The sequence below is a fragment of the Artemia franciscana genome, chromosome 4 (genome assembly GCF_032884065.1).
Source record: "Artemia franciscana chromosome 4, ASM3288406v1, whole genome shotgun sequence".
Taxonomy (NCBI): Eukaryota; Metazoa; Arthropoda; class Branchiopoda; order Anostraca; family Artemiidae; genus Artemia; species Artemia franciscana.
The window spans coordinates 51,119,564-51,139,473 of NC_088866.1; the positions used below are offsets into that span (position 1 = coordinate 51,119,564).

General features: G+C 34.9%; 1 long non-coding RNA gene across 1 annotated transcript; it reads left to right on the forward strand.

The window, feature by feature from the left end:
• Positions 1-3,843: 3,843 nt before the first annotated feature.
• LOC136026554 (uncharacterized) lies at positions 3,844-18,145 on the forward strand. The gene is made up of 2 exons (XR_010617334.1): positions 3,844-3,961; positions 17,803-18,145. It is a non-coding gene; the product is annotated as an uncharacterized LOC136026554 (long non-coding RNA).
• Positions 18,146-19,910: the final 1,765 nt, after the last annotated feature.

The following is a 19,910-nucleotide window of genomic DNA, read 5'->3' on the forward strand; positions in this document are numbered from 1 at the left end:
AACCAACTCAATTTTGTCACTATGTTCACTTGAAAGTTGCGAATACCAGGCAGAACATGCATATTCCAAGTAAATTTGTTTAGCAGCTAAAACATGGATAGTGAAATATTTGCTTGTTTAACAATATTGGAAACATGCGTGTCCCACTTAAGATCATTAGAAATTGTGACATCAAGGAGTTTAACATGTTTCACTAGCATTTTGGGTGGTATCAGGTCACAGAAAATGGGAGTAAATTTCAAGAAATTGATCGTCATTATATGTGATTTAGTGGGATTTACTGTCATATTTAAATTCTTTACGTTTCATTCGAAAATTGTGTTAGGATTTCAACGGGGTCACTTTTAATATTCCTATGGCATATTTCAATGATCAACAAGTCATTCATATATTTCCATCTTTAGGGAATTCCTTGCCAATATTGTTAATGATGATAAGAAATAAGAGTGTTCCCAATATGTTTCCTGGAGGTATTCCACAGTAAATTGAGAGGGGGCTAGAGTAATTATTTTTGTATTTTAAAGCTTCAAACTTACAACTTTTGTATTTTTCATCTGTTTGAAAGGAACGATATAACAATATTTATTAATAGAGGGTCAATTTCAAAGTTATCCTTTAGCAAACAAAATAGGATATTGTGGTCAAGTAGGTCAAACGCTTTTCGGAAATCGACTAAAAGCCAAATTTAGCCAAACATTTAGTTTCTTTAGTTTACTTTGGATGGTATGAACCAAGTACACAAGGTAATGGGTGGTGGAGGTTTTTCACAAATTACCAAACTATTGGACGTCAATGTGTGGACAAACTCTAACTTGAAGCCAGTCACAAAGGAACCCTTCGTAAAGTTTTGAAAGAAAACTGGAGTGAGTGTGATTGGACGCATGCCGGTTAATGTCAGATTGGAATATTTCTTTGGGATGGGTGTTATAAAACCTAGTTTCCAGCGACTTGGGAATTTACCAGATTTTGTAATTTGGTTGAGAATATCAGATAAAGTTCCAGCAATTGTGTCTGAAAAAGCTTTAATCAAGTCAATTGGGATGTCTAAGGGCCAAGTACTTGATTTGTTGAGCTTTTGGATTTTATTTAAAGCATCAGCGGGAGAAATTTGGGGGAAAGAGGTGGAATGAGGAATAGTTTGACCTGAGCCAGTGAAAGGGGGGAGACTTTGTACAATGAGCACAAGTGCAGGTTTAAATTGTTAGCTATCTTAGAAGGGGGCTCAAAAAGAGGAAAACTAACTTCAACAGGGATTTTATCACAAATTTCTATATTTTTCCTGTACTACTCCTTAGGCTTGTTTGAATATAGATTCTTAGCTTTACTATTGTAATACTCAGAAGCTGTCTCTCTCAATTTTCATTTCAATGCTTTCCGTTTCAGCTTTCTTAATTTTTAGACTGTGTGACATGTCCTTGCTTCAACAAAATGATTTTTTTTTCCTTATAAGTTTTTTAAAAATCGCAGTAATGTAAAATTTATCGGTAGAGCATGTTTTAATTTTTTTCACTAGAAAATGGCCTTCATATTACTCCTCAATAAACTTTGGAGGGACAAGGCATTGTAGTCGATATCATGAAAACAAGGGATCAATTTTCACTAGTGATCCAAGAACAAAAATTGTAGTGTCCTGAGTCAATTAGAGGTCTAAAGACAGTTTCAGTAATAGTAAGGGACTGTTTAAATGTAGCCAATGGAGATAGGAGTAGGCTAAAGTGATGCCTATCTCCTAGAGGGGCAGAATGGTGACGGATCAGTGGAAATTTGACATATTGTTGCATATTAAATCAAGATTAGAGTTGCCTTTGGTAGTAAGCACCATTACAATTTGTCTTAGACTAAAAGTACTACATGTAAATTCAAGTTTTAATTCATTTGCCTCACCTACCAGGAAAATTCCAGCATTTGGATAGTACATAGTCAGCATTGGCATGCAATTTTCAATACAATTAAATTTGTCAGCTGTTCTCTGCCCAGGAGAGTAATAAAAACAACACAGGACAATCAAATTGAAAGGACGCAGTAAGACCTTTGGTCGAACACACACCCATAAAACCTCGTCAAAGGGCGTTAAACAAGGAACGGATATTTCAGAAGGATAAAAATCATTACGGACAAAGAAAAGAATTCCCTCACCACTTTCTCACCCGGAGGGTGGGTTTCGGGTCTGAATTTAATAAGCCGAGAGAAACTGTTCATTTGTAACAGATGTAAATTTTGAGCGTGTAATTCAGTCATAGCAAGTATGTCTTATTTATACATTTTAGAAAAAGAGTCTTGTTCATTAAGTGTTTCAAAGTTAAGACTTTCAGCGTTGTTTAAAAAAAAGTTTGGGGTATTTAAAACGACTTATAAAGGTGCCAATTTTACACTTAACTTTGTTTGAATCACAAATGGATAAATCAAAAGGGACTAAGGGAGCACATTTGACTTTTCCTGAGAAATTATTAGAGTCAATATTGATAGAAGAACCATTCACATTTGTCCAATTATTCACATTTTTCTTTTGTTCCAACATTTCTGCGATGTCAGTTTCTCCTAAGTAGAAGAGAAAGCGATGTATCATACCAGGGTTTTTTGACTTGCAGTTGGATACTTGTTGTAGAATCGTGGACTCTTTTGATGTAAATACCGGAACTGAGGCGATTAAACTGATTCGGTAATTGAAGTGAGAGGGAGCTGGAACGTCACATGGAGATCTTCTGAATGGTTTGGTGCTGTTGAAAATTTGGATTCATGCTGCTTTTGAGGGCTGGTGAGAACAGTGGGCTGGTTTGGCGCACTTCGTTTTTTGCCTGATCAATATTCACGGTAATAATACTCGGGAGAGATTTTGCCAGTCGACGAGAATTCTTTCCGGTATTACTAAAAAGTTTGTTGAATGCGTCATAGCCATGATTCAAATGAATCCAGTCACAACCAAAGCAACGACCACTTCCAAACATACTACAAACTTTTTGGTGTAATATTTGGCAGTCGGAGACTTTACATTCACCCTCAATAGTAAAACTTTTGCAAACATGCTTATGATTAAATTTGTATCTTTTTTGCAAATACCATTCCAGGCAAATATGCATATACCCTTATCAGTAATCATTTTATGACAGCTTATCCAGATTGTCTTGACCTTTTGTTTGCATTCATTAGCATATGATTTTGTGTTATTCAGGTCAGATGAACTCTTTATCATGTTGTCACCAAAGAAACTGAACTTTTAAAAAATACAGGTTTGTTTCATCACCTCTTTGTTACAGGAAATAGTTGAATATTTCTCAGGGTGAGAATCATTAAGGATTACTTCCTAATTTTGATCTTCATTAACATCGGACGTCTTAAGAGGGATTTCACTTAGACGTGACCTAAGGTATTTGATTGCAGATATTTCCTTGCTTATTAATTCCAATTTATCTCTCATTGATACAAGGGAAAAGAGTGACAAGTCCAAAAGGGGGTTAGAACAAAAAATGCCACAAGTAGTAGTTTCTGTCTGGCAGGAGGTATTAGATTGGTTGACTTGGAGGTGATCATTAATGCTCGGAAGGTTCGGAGCTAACAGAGCTAGAGTGATCGGATTTCATCTTAGTGTTCGCCAGGTCATTGTCCAATAAACGACGTGGGAGAGTAATTTGGCAAGGCTGGGGCAGACTAGCACAATTATTCATGGAAGTACGATCCACAGTCGCTAAAGCCACACTTCTCCTAGTCATTTTTAGGGTTTGGATAAAACGACTTGAGAAATGACAGTAATAGGAAAGGGTTTATTCATTCACTTCAGGTCAGAAAGATGTGTATTGCACGATGTGTGTAGCCGATAAGTAATAGCTTGCTTATCGGCAACGTCGACTTATTTAGCTGAATAGAAGATTACTAAAATCTATGGCATAAATGCAGCTTGTAGGAAATGACACCATTTGATGACTTCTTTTACTTGATCAACTCGGTTTTGCTTGGTGAAGAGCCGGTAAGAAAAATTACTCCTTTTAGGGCATACTCCACAGTCCTTATAGGTAAGGGTAAATATATAAGATTGACCATGTGTTAACTTTCTGAACAGTTATAGGCTAAATCATTGAACACTACTCTCTTTATATGTATTGTAACTCATTCAACAAGCAAAATCATTTTAAAAATTGTGATAAAAAAGGGGGCTGCTGTCAAAACCAAAGTTTAAAATAACACCTGGTAGCTCAGGGTAAAAAACAGAAGAGGGAACTGACCCACATTGGGACACTGAAATTTGAAAGTCCTTTATTTCACCATTAATTGCCCTTTTCTTAAAATCTTTAGCTCAATATAATTGTACTGGTATAGCCTACACTTATATTCTTCAGAATAAGAAGTTTGTTGTCAGTGAATCAACTTTTTTAAAATGAAAAATTCTTGGATGTGTGACAACCTAAGAAGGCAATTAGCCCAGATTGGGACACCACTTGGCTTAGGTTGGGAGATAGCCTAGTATGAATTATAACCAATTTCATGTTTTCAACCAATTTATTAAAAATACATAGTAAAGTTTAAAAACATAGGCTAGATAATGAGAAGTTGTTTTCCACTCAACTGATGTCACCTCTTAGATTGACATTAAAGGACAAACAGTTTTTTGACTGGAGGTTGTTCCCTTGGCTACAGTTAGAGGAGGAATAACAGTAACTGTTTTATTATGTAGCCTATCACCATCCCTGTTTCAGGCTCAAATGATAGATAAATTTTCCTATATATTTTGAGATTTCCTCAAGTAATAAACATTGTAGTCACCAACTTCTTTACCACTTAGTTTTTCAACTATGTTACCAATATAAAAGAAGGTGGTGTTTTTTTTTTACATTGAATTGGTGTAGGAAAAATGTCCCAGCTTGGATATCCTGGGCATTTGTTGAAAGATCAGAGGGATTGACAACTTTCATCTGAGTCAGGATAAGGAAAACTATCTTATCATTTATTTCATCAGCAGAGTTTTCCTTGCAATCACTCTTACATTCTTGAGTTTACCTAATATTTTTTCTGACCTTTTTTGCTGGCTCAGCATGTGTTGCCCCAGTCTTTTTAACCCTCTTTAAGAGTCTTGTTTGTGCATTTTCTTCCAGTCTAATATCTTCAGGGGTGCCAGTAGCTATGAGGCTATGACCCTTTTCTTGCCCTTTTTGAGTGATTTTTTTGTGGTCCTGCTTTTGGATAACCACATACATCTACAGAACTGCACTAGGTGTTATCACTTGCACAACTGGTAACTTCTTTAACTGGAGTTTTAGAAACAATTAAAGGAGTGCTAGAGTTACTTCCTGGTATGATGGTACCACTGCAAGATGTTATGGGTAGAGTAATCACATAAGGATGGTTTGAAAACAGTACTAAATTGAAGGCAAAGTTGTGTCATTGTTGGTGAAAGAACTGTCAGGCAAAGGACAATCTGTAACAGATGATGGCAGAAAGTCTTCATTTGTAAAATTGTGTCAGTCAAAGGACCAATTCCTGTTGATTGAAATGCTGATAATATGTTAGTAAAAATTATTTAGCTGAATAGAAAACTTCTAAAATCTGTGCAATAAATATAGCTTGCAGGAAATCACACCATTTGATGACTTCTTTTACTTGGTCAGCTCAGTTTTGCTTGGTGAAGAGTCAGTAAGAAAAATTACTCCTTTTAGAGCATGCTCTAAAGTCCTACTAGGTAATGGTAAATATGTAAGACTAGCCCTGTGTTAACTTGCCAAACAGTTATAGGCCATTGTATTGTAACTTATTTAACAAGCAAAATCATTTTGAAAATTGTGATTTAAAAAGAAAAACCTACTGTCAAAACCAAAGTTTAAAATAACACCTGGTAACCTAGGGTGAAAACAGTAGGGGGGAACAGACCCATATTGAGACATCAAAATTCAAAAGTCCATTACTTCACCATCATTTGCCCTTTTCTTAATGTCTTTAGCTCAACATAATTGTACTGGCATAGCCTGTACTTTCATTCTTAAGAATGGGAAGTTTGTTGTTAGTGAATCAACTTAAAAAACAAACAGCATTGTCAGATGCATCATGCATCCCAACCTGGGAAGACTGTAAGCCCAGATTGGGACACCCCTTGGCTCAGGTTGGGACATGAATGTATGAATTATAACCAATTTCTTGTTTTAAACCCATTTATTGAAAACTAGAAAATGTAAATTTTTTTTAAGTTTAAATACATAGATAATGAGAAGTTGTTTTGCACTCAGCAAATGTCACCTCTTATCTTGGCATTAAAAGACAATAGTTTTTTTTTGCCTAGAGGTTGTTCACTTGATAACAGTTAGAGAAAGAAGAATAGTGACTACTTTATTATGTTTCACCATCTCTATGTCAGGCTCAAGATAAATTTTCCCACATATTTTGAGATTTCCTCAAGTAAGAAACTTTGTAGTTGCTATCTTCTTTACCTCTTATTTTTCAACTATGTTACCATTATAAAAGAAGATGTGTTTTTTTTTGTTTTTTTTTTTACATTGAATTGGTGTAGCAAAAAATGTCCCAGCTTGGAGATTCTTGGTATTTGTTGAAAGATCAGAGAGATATTGACAACTTTCATCTGAGCCAGGATCAGAAAACTCTGCATCATTTATTTCATCTGCCAATAGATCACAAGACTCTTCCTTGCAATCACTCTTACATTTTTGAGTTGACCAAAGATCTTTTCTGACATTTTTTGCTGGCTCAGCATGTTTTGTCCCAGTCTTTTTAACCCTCTTTGAGTCTTGTTAGTGCATTTTCTTCTAGTCTAATTTCTTCAGGGGTGTCAGTAGCTATGAGGCTATGGCCCTTTTCTTGTCCTTTTTGAGTGATTTTTTGTGGTCTTGCTTTTGGATAGCCACATACATCTACAAAACTGCAGTAGGTGTTATCACTTGCACAACTGGTGACTTCTTTAATAGAATTTTATGAACAATTAAAGAAGTGCTAGAGCTAATTTCCTTGATTGATGGTATCACTGCAAGATGTTATGGGCAGAGTAATAACATAAGCATTGTTGGAAACCTGTGCTGAAGTTGAAAGCAAAGTTGTGTCATTGTTGGTGGAAGAACAGTCAGGCACAGGACAATCTGTAATAGTTGATGGCAGAAAGTCTTCATCTGTAAAAATGTGCCAGTCAAAAAGACAAATTACAGTTGATTGAAATGCTGATAATATGTTAGTAGGAGTCATGGCCTGAGCATATGCAGATCCAAAGCAAGCAACAATATTATAGATATTGAAAGTTTTCCCAGGGTTCAGACTCCTTCATGAATACAATGTGTTATCATAGAATTTCTGGAGATGTTTATAAAGTGTCACATCTAATTGTTGAAGTTTATTAGTGGAGTGTGTTGGCAATGACTGCGAGAAGATTAGAATCAATCTCAGCAACATCTCCTGGGATGATGTCCTAATTGGTTCCTTAGAACAATAATGGCAATCCTTCAAAGGAATACTGCTAAGCAAAGCCGAACAGTACACTTTGAGCAATCTCATTCCAAAACCCCAAACACTACTGACAATGATGAAAGATATTAAGAAGGAAATCAACAGAAAAATACTCAAAGAGTTGGAACAAACTCAAAAATTTGACATGCAATTTGTATACAAGTTTGTAGATGATGCTAAGACAAACCCAAAGAATATGTCTCTAGCCAAGACCATAATAGATGAGGCATCAGGAAACTGGTAACAGATGAAGGTGAAGAGATTACTGATATCAACAAGCTTGCAAACTCACTGAATCAGTGATTCGTTTCTGTTTTTACTACTGAACCCAATGGTCCAGAATACATTGTAAAAACCCCAATGGATAGTATCACTCTGTTCCTCACAGAGGTTCTCAGACATTTACAGATGTTAGATACTAACAAATAGCCAGGATTCAATAACCTTCATCTCAGGCTATTAAAAGAAGCTACAGCAATCTTAGCAGAACCACTTAAGAAAAATTTCCAGAAATCACTTACTTCTAGAGAGCTGCCAGCAGACTGGAAAATATCCAACATTATGCTAGTTTTCAAGAAGGGTAACTGTTCATAGCCTGAAAATTATAAGCCTATTAGCCTCCCAGTTGTTGTCAAAATACTTAAGCACATAGTTAATGATTCAACCCTTAAGCACTTGGCCACCAACAAGATCTTGTCACCCAAGCTGCATGGCTTCCAGTAGAGAAATCAATTTAAACAAACCTTTTGGAATCATAGAAGGAAATCACATACCTAATTGACCATGGACATCCAGTTGACCTGCTGTTGCTGGACTTAGCCAAAGCATTTGACAAGGTTCCTTACAGTCAACTGCACTCCAAATATCAATTGTTGGCATCAATCAGGCTGTTGTAGACTGGCTGATGAATTTCCTTACAAAGTACAAGCAGAAAGTTTGCTTAGTTGTCACAGATGGCCAACCAATTTACTCTGACAAGGCCAAAGTAATGAGTATCATGGGGTACTGTACTGGGTCCAATTCTCTTTCTGATTTATATCAATGACATATTTAACCATATATTATTAGTTTAGGTAAAAAACATGCTAATATTATCAGTAAAAAAAAAATACAAAAATCTTAGAATCCTGCAGAAACAAGTATTTTATTCCTAAGTCTTTAAGATACAAATTATATTTAAATACCCAGGAAAAATTGCAATTTGCTCATACAGTACAATCAAAAATTTTAGTCCATATTATTAAGGACAAAAAATAAAAGATATATCATTTCTTCAGAAAGAAAATCTTTGGAAAATTTTTATTTGATAACCTGTTTACTGCTGATTTTTCTCAAGTTGCTAGATAACAGAGGAATTTGTTTAGCCAGGATTTTCGCTTGTCAAAAGAATAACTATATAAAAGATTGGAAAGCTTGAGGGTTGAATCTTTGGTGAAAAACTGTATTTATTCTCTAAGATTCACTCCTGGATCCACTATTGTTCACCTCTCTTCTAAAACATATGAACCCCAGGAAATCCAAACACTAGAAAAGGGTTGAAAATTCTCTTTCCTACCAAAACAGGTTCCTGTGGCAGATATAGTTTCCTCTCTAGAGTCTGCTTTGCATAAATGCTACACATCTGTTTCTAACTCCAATGAATTTAGATCTTGTCTTATGGAACACCCTTTACAACAGCCAAAAAAAAGTTAAGTCTGCTACCAATTTTACACCAGAAAATTTGCAGAACATAAAATATTATCTATTATCTGCAAAGACCTGTCTATTGTAATAACCATAGCAGACAAAAGTAATTCACTTGTTATAATGGATACAACAGATTATGCCAGCAAAATTTATTCACATTTAAATGACAAAACTACATATAAGACAATAGCTAACAGTCCTATTGATCAGCTTGTTAGTAATGTTATAAATGAATTAAAGCAGCTAAAACAGAATGGTAAAATCACCCCACAATTATACAATAAATTTTTCCCCTGTGGTAACTTCTGTCAAAAATTTTGCAGTTTACCAAAATTACATAAACAAGGTATTTCCTTAAGAACTATCATAGGATGTCCTATAGCCCCTAGTTTCAATACTGGGAATAGGCTTTGGACAGCTTTCAAACCTTTACTGTATTCCCAAAATTCACACATGAGTGATTTGGCAGATTTAGTTGAAAAACTTAATAACACATTTATATATAAAAAACACAATAGTTACAAGCTTTGACATTGTTTCCATGTATACAAATATAGATGTGGCTATTTGCAAACAATTATTAAAAAGAAAAAAAAATTGAAGAAAATTGCCATTCTATTGAAGATTCAGCAACAGAAATTGATTGTGAAATTTTAATGAGCCCATTTAAAATTTATAATTTTTCAATGTATTTTCAGTTCCATGATTCCTTTTATCAGCAAACAAAAGAGAAACCAATGGGAGCACCTTTATCTGGGCTACTGGTTACTGGACTACTAAAAATTATAATTTCTTTCTATGGTTTGTTGGTATAAAAAGAGTTAAAACATTGGTTTCAAACTTACTGTTTTATTATAAATCCATTTTGTTAAAGTTATATAATCCACAAACATTGATTTGTCACAATTAAGCTGGATAAAAAAATTCAAAACTATTTCTTCATTTTTCTATCTGCCATGTTTCTTCTGTTGGCTTTGATATTTTTCAATATGTAGGCGAAACAGCAGTTTCTAAGCAGCCTAACAAAATAAGAAGAAAAAATGGTGGAATTTCTTTGAATTATTTCATTTAACTTAATATAAAGATGTACTGAAAAAATGCATAATCTTCATGTAGGGTTTCTGTGTTAAAAATATCATCCATAAAGCTTTCCCTTCCGTTTTTCATATCCTTTCGAAATAAATGCTTTATATTTATTTTTTTCTATATAGTTTTACTTTTTTTTTCTTTTCAACAGTTTAAGTAATGACTACTGAATAGATTTTCATTCAAAAAATTCTAGTCATGGCATTATCATGCCAGTCTTAGTTTTTGTTACCTTTTATGCGTTTTGTTTGTCCTGTTTTTATTTATAGACCCCGACATCCAAAATAAGCCCTCCTGGGATCGTTATAGTAATTTTAAAATAAATATATTAGCCTATCTACCATAACATGCTATTAATAGGTTGCCAGGTATACCTATTGTCCAAGAGCTGAAGCCCTAGAATCAGTGGTATTAATTGATGAAAATCTAGAGGGGGTAAAATATATCTTTCAAATCTAGGAAGGCGCAAATTTGTCTTTTTTTTTCAATTAGAACACCAAAACGGTTCTTTTTCCATGGAATACCTTCCCTTAAAGGGTATTGTCAAAATCTAGAGGGGTAGCAAAATCTGAGGGCACAAGCTTCTGTCTATTTGACAAACTGTGTCTATTGTATATTGGCATAAAATAAACTAATCTAATACAGCTTCTCGCCAAACAATAATGGACTGAGCTCCCACGCTTGCAGTAATTTCAATGTTCCTACAGATGATATTGTATCTGACACAAATTATAATAGTTTATAATTATAAATTATAATAAATAAATAAATTATAATAATATAATTATAAATTATAATAGATTCTCAATCACAGAAACCAACCAAATAGATAAAACAATTAACCATCATTCATGGACTATGACATTGTGTATTACATTTATGCTTGTATATATTTAGTTTTCTTAGTTCCACATTTGATAATATTTTTTTTTGCATTGGATTTTTGTTTCGTTTTTCTCTGGTTTACAGTTGTCAACACTGAGAGATGATTATGGCTGATTGTGGCTGACACATGATTATGTGTTTTAAAATTTTTTCATTGGCTACTGTTTGTTGATTGTTGTTGAACACATTTGTGTAATTTTTTTTTCTGAAAGTCATTGAAATGGGAACTAGACAAAGCTGAGCATTGTTACTCAACCTGGAGGCTGCAACCTAAAGGGAAGGGAGGAAGGTTGTTGCAGGGTTGAAGGTTGTTGAATTTTAATAAAATGTACACACATATGCACAAATAAAGCGTATCAAATTAGTTTAATGTACATTATTCAGTAGATTATGAAATTGTTTGGTCCTAGTGATTAAGGTCAATTGCTATTTCTTTTAGGAAGGCTCTCATAAAACAGATTTTGTTCTTTCCAATTTGGGCAACTGCAAAACTTAAAAAAAATCTGTAATGGTGTTATCAAAGTTGGATAAAGACTTGCTATTTATTTTTATTTTTTTTTTGGGGGGGGGGGGTGCACTGATAAAAATTGGCTTCTTAATGGGTATTTCTCACCCTCTCGATGCTGTAATCAGTGAAACCTTCTGGGGGGGGGGCACGTACCCCTAAAACAACCCCCTGGATATTATATATTAAGTAAAAGAAAGTGAAAGATTGTGAGGATTCTTTGGAAACAATAAAACAAAGGATGAAAGCTTTCTAAATTCAGAACCTAGGCTTCTATTCATCTGTAATATAAGCAATTTGGTTTGTTTTATCATTTTTTAGCCCTCAACTCAGAGATACTTTTACCAGATGGTATTGAATTGTGATGTAAAATATACTTGCAATTCTTTGTAATAATTTAAATAATGAAATTCTTAATTAATTTTTTTGTAATTAATTGTAATACAATTAATATTATGAGAGAAATGATATAGTTTATATTATTAAATATATGTAATGATTATAATATGTCTATATTATAATGTAATATCAAATTAATTTCAAAAAATTAGAATAATTTGATAATTAACAGAAAAAACGTTTTCATGGTCTTGACCAACTTCTGTTTTATTTTACAACAAAATAAAAATTTCTGTTTTTGTTGTTTCCTTCATTTTGAGTTGAGTTTTTCCTAAATTCTGAATTTGGGGAGAATTAGGTTGTAGCTGTATATTTTATCTGTGTATATACATGTTTTATCTATTCTTTTTTAATCTTTTTTTGCGATTCCATATATACATGTATATGCTTAGGAGACAGTAAGTAAGTAACCTGACTTGTCATATTTCGAACCTTGGTTTTGAACCAAGATTCAGCCACAACCTTGGTTGTGGCTGAATCTTGAAGTAGTGGTTTAATGAATTTGTTTGCCAAATTCATTATCACATGTTATGTCACACAATATTACAATGTTTTGAAGCACAATGGTGATTGTGCTTCATGATGGTCACAATGTCACAATGTGACATTGAACATGAACTTCATGAACATGACATGAACTTCATGTCACAATGGTGATTGTGACATGTTATGTCACACAATATTATAATGTTTTGAAGCATAATGGTGATTGTCTGTGGAAGTTTTTTTGTATCATCAGCTTTATTTGCTTGATAGATATTTATAAAGATGTGAACAGAATAAAATGTGCTTCAAATTTTATTGTTACAATGTGTAAGGATTTTTTTTAAAGAGGTTTTACTTGTATTATTGATCGTTATTTCAATGATATTAGTCATTCTGCTAAATAAGTGAGATAACCAAAAATCTAGCATTTTGTTATAGTCATCTAATTTAACCTTTTATCACTCACTTCTTTTTTAAGTCTTTAATTTTTCCTTTTAGATTCTTGTTTTCTTTAATGTCATTTTATTTCAGTCGTTTTATTTCAGTCGTTTTATTTCTAGTTTTTTAACTTTTTTGTCATCTTGATGACATCTTGGTAAATGGCTGTGATGACAAAATCTAGTATTTTGTCATACTCAGTTAATCTAAACCTTTTTAAATTATCATAACTTGTGTAATTGTGCTTTATTTATTGACAAAACAGCAGATAATTTTGTAAAATACTCTCAATTTTTTACTTGCTTCTTTTTTAGTCTAATTTACCATTTTTTGCGTTTTACTCGTTTTTTTTGTATTCGTTTGATTTGTACTTTTTTTTTACTTTTTTTTTACTTTTTTACCATTTAACAACCTTTGACATTGAACTAAATACATGGGATGACAAAAACTTTCCAGATAAGCTAAGACGGTGAAATTTGGTAGGCGTATGAAGGACCAGGCGAGATTAAGTTAAGAAATAGTCGTTTCCCCGATTCGACCATCTGGGGGGGGGGGGTTAATTTGGAAAATTAGAAAAATGAGGTATGTTTAACTTACGAACGGGTGATCGGATCTTAATGAAATGCGATATTGAGAAGGATATCGTGTCTCAGAGCTCTTATTTTAAATCCTGACTGGATCTGGTGACATTTGGGGGAGTTGGAGGGGGAAACCTAAAATCTTGGAAAATGCTTAGAGTGGAGGGATTGGAATGAAACTTGGTGGGAAAAATAAACACAAGTCCTAGATACGTGATTTACATAACCGGAACCGATCCACTCTCTTTAGGGGAGTTAGGGGCGGGGTTAATTCTGAAAAATTAGAAAAAATGAGATATTTTTGACTTTCAAAGGAGTGGTTGGATCTTAATGAAATTTCATATTTAGAAGGAATTTGTAACTCAGGTCTCTCATTTTAAATCCCGAACGGATCCATTGTCATTGGGGGGAGTTGGGGGGATCAGAAATCTTGGAAAATGCTTAGAGTGGAGAGATCAGGATGAAACTTGGTGGGAAGAATAAGCACAAGTCCAAGATAGGTGACTGAAATAACCGGACCGGATCGATTGGAGGTCCTGGGGTGGGTGGTAATTCAGAAAAATTAGAAAAAATGATGTAATATTTACTTACAAATGGGTGATCAAGTCTTAATGAAATTTGATATTTAGAAGGATCTTGTGCTTCAGAGCTCTTATTTTAAATCAAGATTAGATCCAATGACATTGGGGGGGGGGGGAGTTGGAGGGGGAAACCGGAAGTCTTGGAAAATGTGAAAATTGAGGTATCTTTATCTTGCAAATGGGTTATTGGATCTTAATGAAACTTGATATATAGAAATATCTTGTGTCTCAGATGCTCCATTTTCAATTTGAATCGGATTCGGGATTATAGGGGGCTGGAGGGGAAGCAGAAATCTTGGAAACTGGAAAACGCTTAGAGTGAAGAGATTGGGACAAAACTTGATGGGAAAAATAAGCACAAGTTCTAGATACGTGATTGACATAATTGGAACGGATTCACTCTCTTCGGGGAAGTTGGAGGATTTCCAGTGCGTTGGCGAGTTTGGTGCTTCTGGACGTGCTAGGATGATGAAAATTGGTAGGCATGTCATGGACCTGCACAAATTGACTTGATAACTGTTGTTTCATCAATTCGACCATCTGGGGGGCTGGAAGGAGAGGAAAAACTGAAAAAATGATGTATTTTTAACTTACGAAAGGGTGATCAGACCCTAAGAAAATTTGACATTTAGAAGAACCTCGTGTCTCAGAACTCTTATTTTAAATCCCAACCGTATCTGGTGATATTGGGGGAGTTGAAGGGGGAAACCGGAGATCTTGGAAAGTGCTTAGAGTTGAGAGATCGGGATGAAACTTGGTGGGTAGAATAAGCAAATGTTGTAGATACGTGATTGCCGTAACCTGACTGGATCCGCTCTTTTTGGGGGAGTTAGGTTGGGTCCAGTGCTTTGGTGAGTTTGGTGCATCTGGACGTGCTAGGACAATGAAAATTGGTAGGCGTGTCAGGGATCTGCACAAATTGACTTAATAAAGTCATTTTCCTCGATTCAACCACCTGGGGGGCTGAAGGGAGAGGGAAAATTAGAAAAAATGAGGTATTTTTAACTTACGAGTGAGTTATTGGATTTTAATGAGTTTTGATATTTAGAAGGAGCTCGTGTCTCAGAGCTCTTATTTTATGTCCTGACCAGCATTGAGCCTCAGATTTTCCTTTTAAATCAATCTATTGATTCTTAGAATTTTGCTAGAGGTCATACCATGTGAGCACTTGGCTCTTCCGTCCTCGTCACAAGTGTCATATGAGCTCTTAGCTCTTGTTTAACTTGTCTTATCTTTTTTAGTTGTGTTAATATTGTTTTCAAGATTTAAAGTCGAGTTACAGCTTGTTTTAGCGAAGCCACTGTTTTTATTTCCAATATGTGTTTGCTGGAAACCCATGATGGTTGTGTGGCCTTTTCATTTAAAATTTATTTTAGAAAGTTTTATTTAATTTATACTAATTAATGTATGATCTTTACTAGGTTATAGACATTGCTTCAACCATGATAAACTTTGGTAAAATTTAGCTATAAGTGGGAATCTTTTTCTACTATCAAGAAGGCTTTTTATGCCCAAAATTATGCATATTAGCCTTATTATTAATGGGGACTGATCTAAAGCTGAAAACTACATGTCTTTAAGCCTGACGTCTGCAGTATCTTAGATTTTAGAGAGAATTTTCAACGACTCACTTGTCAAGCACCTCGTTTTCAACACCATTATTTCAGACAAACAACATGGTTTTCTTCCTGGGACGTTAGTCGAAACCACCCTACTCGAAACTTCCGAGATAATTACTCTGCTTCTTGAAAGAGGATTTCCTGTCGACCTAATTCTAATAGACATTGCCAAAGCCTTTGACAAAGTCCCTCATATTCGTTTGTGCTCCAAACTTACAGCCGTGGGCATTAACATTGAGCTAGCCGACTGTCTAATGGACTTCCTTGGTGGTAGAACGCAAAAGGTTTGGCTCTTTATCACAGACGGAGAAAAGGTCTGTTCAACACATTGCCAAGTTCTGAGTGGCTTCCCTCAAGGAACTATCCTCGGACCGACCTTATTCCCCATCTACATCATTGACCAGGTAGCTGAAACAAAAAATCAGCTGATTCTTTACGCTGACGACTCCATGCTATTTGGTACTGCGGACAACAGTGGCCTACAATCCAATCAACTAAATTCTAGCACGGGCAGCTAAGTGGCTTCTGTCCTTCAACATCTCAAAGTGCATCACTCTTCATTTTGGCCGTGGTAATCTGCACCACCAGTATACTTTGTACGACGACAAAACGTCATCGACAATCTTGCTTCCTACTTCTAGTAGTGGTAGAGACTTAGGAGTCCTGTTGGATCACAGATTAAAATTCCACGAGCACACCGACAAGCAGATTCGAAAGTAAAGGCAAATTTGGAACTCCTGAAAAGAACCGTCAGTAGTCGATCCTCTACAGTTTTTCTGAAACTATACAAAACTCTGGTCAGGCCAATGCTGGATTTCGGAACATGTCTTGCTGGTCCTTTCTACAGGAATGACATCCAGCTCGTTGAAGGTGTCCAAAGGAGAGCCACCAAATACATCGACAGTTTACGTTGTCAGCCGTACTGTAGTAGATTGCAGTCTGTTAACCTCCCAACTCTTGTTTTTCAGCATAGGCGAAATGACATGATGTCTCCTACAGGTACGTCCAACAAGCAGACCAGACTCTGCTCACCTTCTCTCCCCACCAAAGACAAACACGAGGACTTTCCAAAAAGCTGTTCAAATTCCCCGTTAATACCAAGGTCCGACTAGATTTATTCAGCCAGCGAGTGGTGAACGATTGGAACCAACTAAGCAGAGAAAATCTCTGCAACCTTGACTGAGGAATTCAAAGCGAGGCTCGACAAGGAATGGAAAGCCAATCCATGGAGACTCCAGTGCGAAAACCCCTTCAAGCCTTCACTAGTATAACACTCTTGGAAGACAATAGAGAGTCAGCTTGGAGGATGATGCGGCTTGTCATACTCAACCATCTCGCACACTCAATCCGAAGTTGCTGTTGGGCGGTGATGCCAACTCTAAATCGCTGGATAATGGTTCTTGAACCACACCTACCATGTGATCAATGTTAAAGAGTGGGCTTAAATTGCATGTCTCCAGCAATCTCTAGTCCCGATGGTTTGTCGCTTGACCTTAACACTGCGACAGGATCTATCGCCATCAACTACCGAACATCACAGTTCTTGCTATTAATTCGCTCAAAAATGTGAATTAAGGTAAGGTAATTATAATATGGTTAATTGCTTATAGCCATTTAACTTTAACTTTATAAATTAACTGTTTCTTGTTTTTAATTTCAGTTATCTAATTTGTCCGTTTTTTAACTTGTCTGATTTTTTATTGTCCTTCATTTAATAAAAATAAAACAGGGAGTAATTTTGTAAAAATTCAACTCAGGTTTTCCTCTTGCTTCTATTTGAGTAATTTAGTTTATCGTTTTAAACCGTTTCCTCCTCTTTACTCGTATTTATTGTAGTCATTTAATTTTTAACATATCTTGCTCCTTGTCAGACTATTGAAGATTTCATTCTTTTAGTCAGAACCTTTGTTGCCTTTGTAGCCTTCATCGTATGACGTTGTTTTCTTGTATTACATATTTAATACAACCAGTTCAAGGTCTATAATGTCCTTAGGGCCCTTATTCGTTTTCAGGCTATCAAAGATTTCATCTTGTAGTGTTATTTCCCTGTATAACATTTTGTACAACGTGTATAAGGTGTTTAACCTTTTTTTTTTATTCATTTTCAGACTATTGAAGATTTCATTCTTTTAGTTGGAACGTTTGTTGCCTTTGTAGCCTTCATCTTATGGTGTTGTTTCCCTGTATCACCAAAAGACGCCACAAATCCCCCACCAGAAGATAAATATTCTCAATACAAGAAAACTGACCATTATTCTAATGGCTGAAGGATTTCTTTGTGTATGGAGCCTGTGGCGGAGCTCATTATGGTATTGGCAGAAGAGAAATATTTAATTTTTATTATTTCATTGTCTAGTCACTTTTAAGGATACTCTTGTAAGATGTGTTATGTGTTTTGTGGTTTATTACCTTTTTTTTATTTGGCAGCTAAATAGATATTTTCTTTAATTATCGCTTTGTTTAATTAAAACCAATAATAGGAATAATCTAATGAAAAAAGACACAAGTGTTTTAGAGTTTTCTACAAAATAAAAAACTAGAAAACCTATCAAGTCCACGAAAATTATAAATTTCTTGAATGAATCCTCATCTGGGCTCTTTACTATTGATGAAGGCTGACTATTCCACTAGCTGATGTCCCGAATGAAAAAGGCCCATCTTTCAGTTGTTTGCCAAAAGTATGGTGGACAACTCTTAATGATGCAACACTGTCCTCAAATTCATTTCAAAATGATGGTTTGCGTGGAACTGAACTCCTGTTTAGCTCAATCCATACGCAACTCAAACCTGTTTAACTCAATCTCCTTTTAACTAAGTCTCCATGCCATTCAAACCTCATTTAACTCAACCCTCCTTTAACTTGACCCTATTTGACTTAACCCTGTTACTGTAATAATGAAATTCAAATGTGTTCCGGCCCTGCTTATGAAAAGTTTGCTAATTTCAAATATACAACACAAACGGATTTTTTTTTAGGCGGGGGGAGGGCGTTAATTTTGCCAAAAGCACCATAAAAACATTTACATAAGAATTATGTACCATTTGATTGATGTCAACTTTTATGACTTGCAACAAAACAAGCTGAATTACAGTTTGTAGGTATATTGTTAAGTCAAGGAGGGCTGAGCTGAACGTGGTTGAGTCAAATTGGGATTGGTAAAAGAGGGATTGATTTAAATGTAGTAGAGTTGGATTGGGTTAAAAAAAAGTAAGTAGCCTATAATAGAGCTTAGATAGACGGGTGTTAAGTTGCAGGGGGATCAGTTGCACTGGAACCCAAAATGAATACAGTTCGTAATCATTTTATGATTATGTTATAATATGGGCTGTTTTTGTCTTTTACATGTCATTGCAGCTACCGCTGGAATGCCGCGTAGGTTGAATCAATGAAAATTCACTGGTTCAATTCTGAATTTTCTTTTTTTTTTAATTTTTGATTTTCTTTCTTTTTCTTGTAGTGTAAAAAAATCCACCAAAAAACTGCAATGTGTATAAACAGGACCAAGGGTGCCTCTGCTAAGGAAAAGGAAATGAGGAAACAAATCTGGCTGCATTGACTGCTTAGACCCAATTTTTTAATGTAAAATTTCTTCTTTTTTTTTATCTGTCTAGAACACTTCATTATAAGTGACCTTGACATACGTTTTTTACAACAAAATAGACCATAAACAGATTTTTTCAATAAAATGGTAGGTTAAGATACATGTATATTTAAGGGTGACTATAGAATGGGGGTCAGATTTCGCTTTGGCATCGTTTATTGCGCATCTTAGTTGTTTTTATACTTAATCACTGTCTTAATAATTTTACCGGTCGTTGTACATTGTCATTTTGTTTCTAAGATGAAAGGCAGCGTTGTCTGAAATACTGTTCTATTCAGCGGCCACTGTCTTCAAACTCTACTCTTTACAATTTTTTCGTAGATTGAAGGAAAGGGCTTCAGGGGATTTTTCCGCGTGAAGAAGCACACGAATATCAGCTGTCATTAAAAAGGAAAAAAGCGACAAGGTTTAGGCATAAAAACATATCAAGAATGGCTAACATTTTTGATAAAACCAAGAACATAAAAAATTTCTAAGACTACGGATAACAAAATCTTTTTTTTTCTTTATGAAATATTGTTTTTTCTTCTACACAACATTTTCAATTTTTATCAAGAATATAGGCAAAAAACGAAAATTCAAACATGAAACAAAAGTGTATTCGAAAAATACGA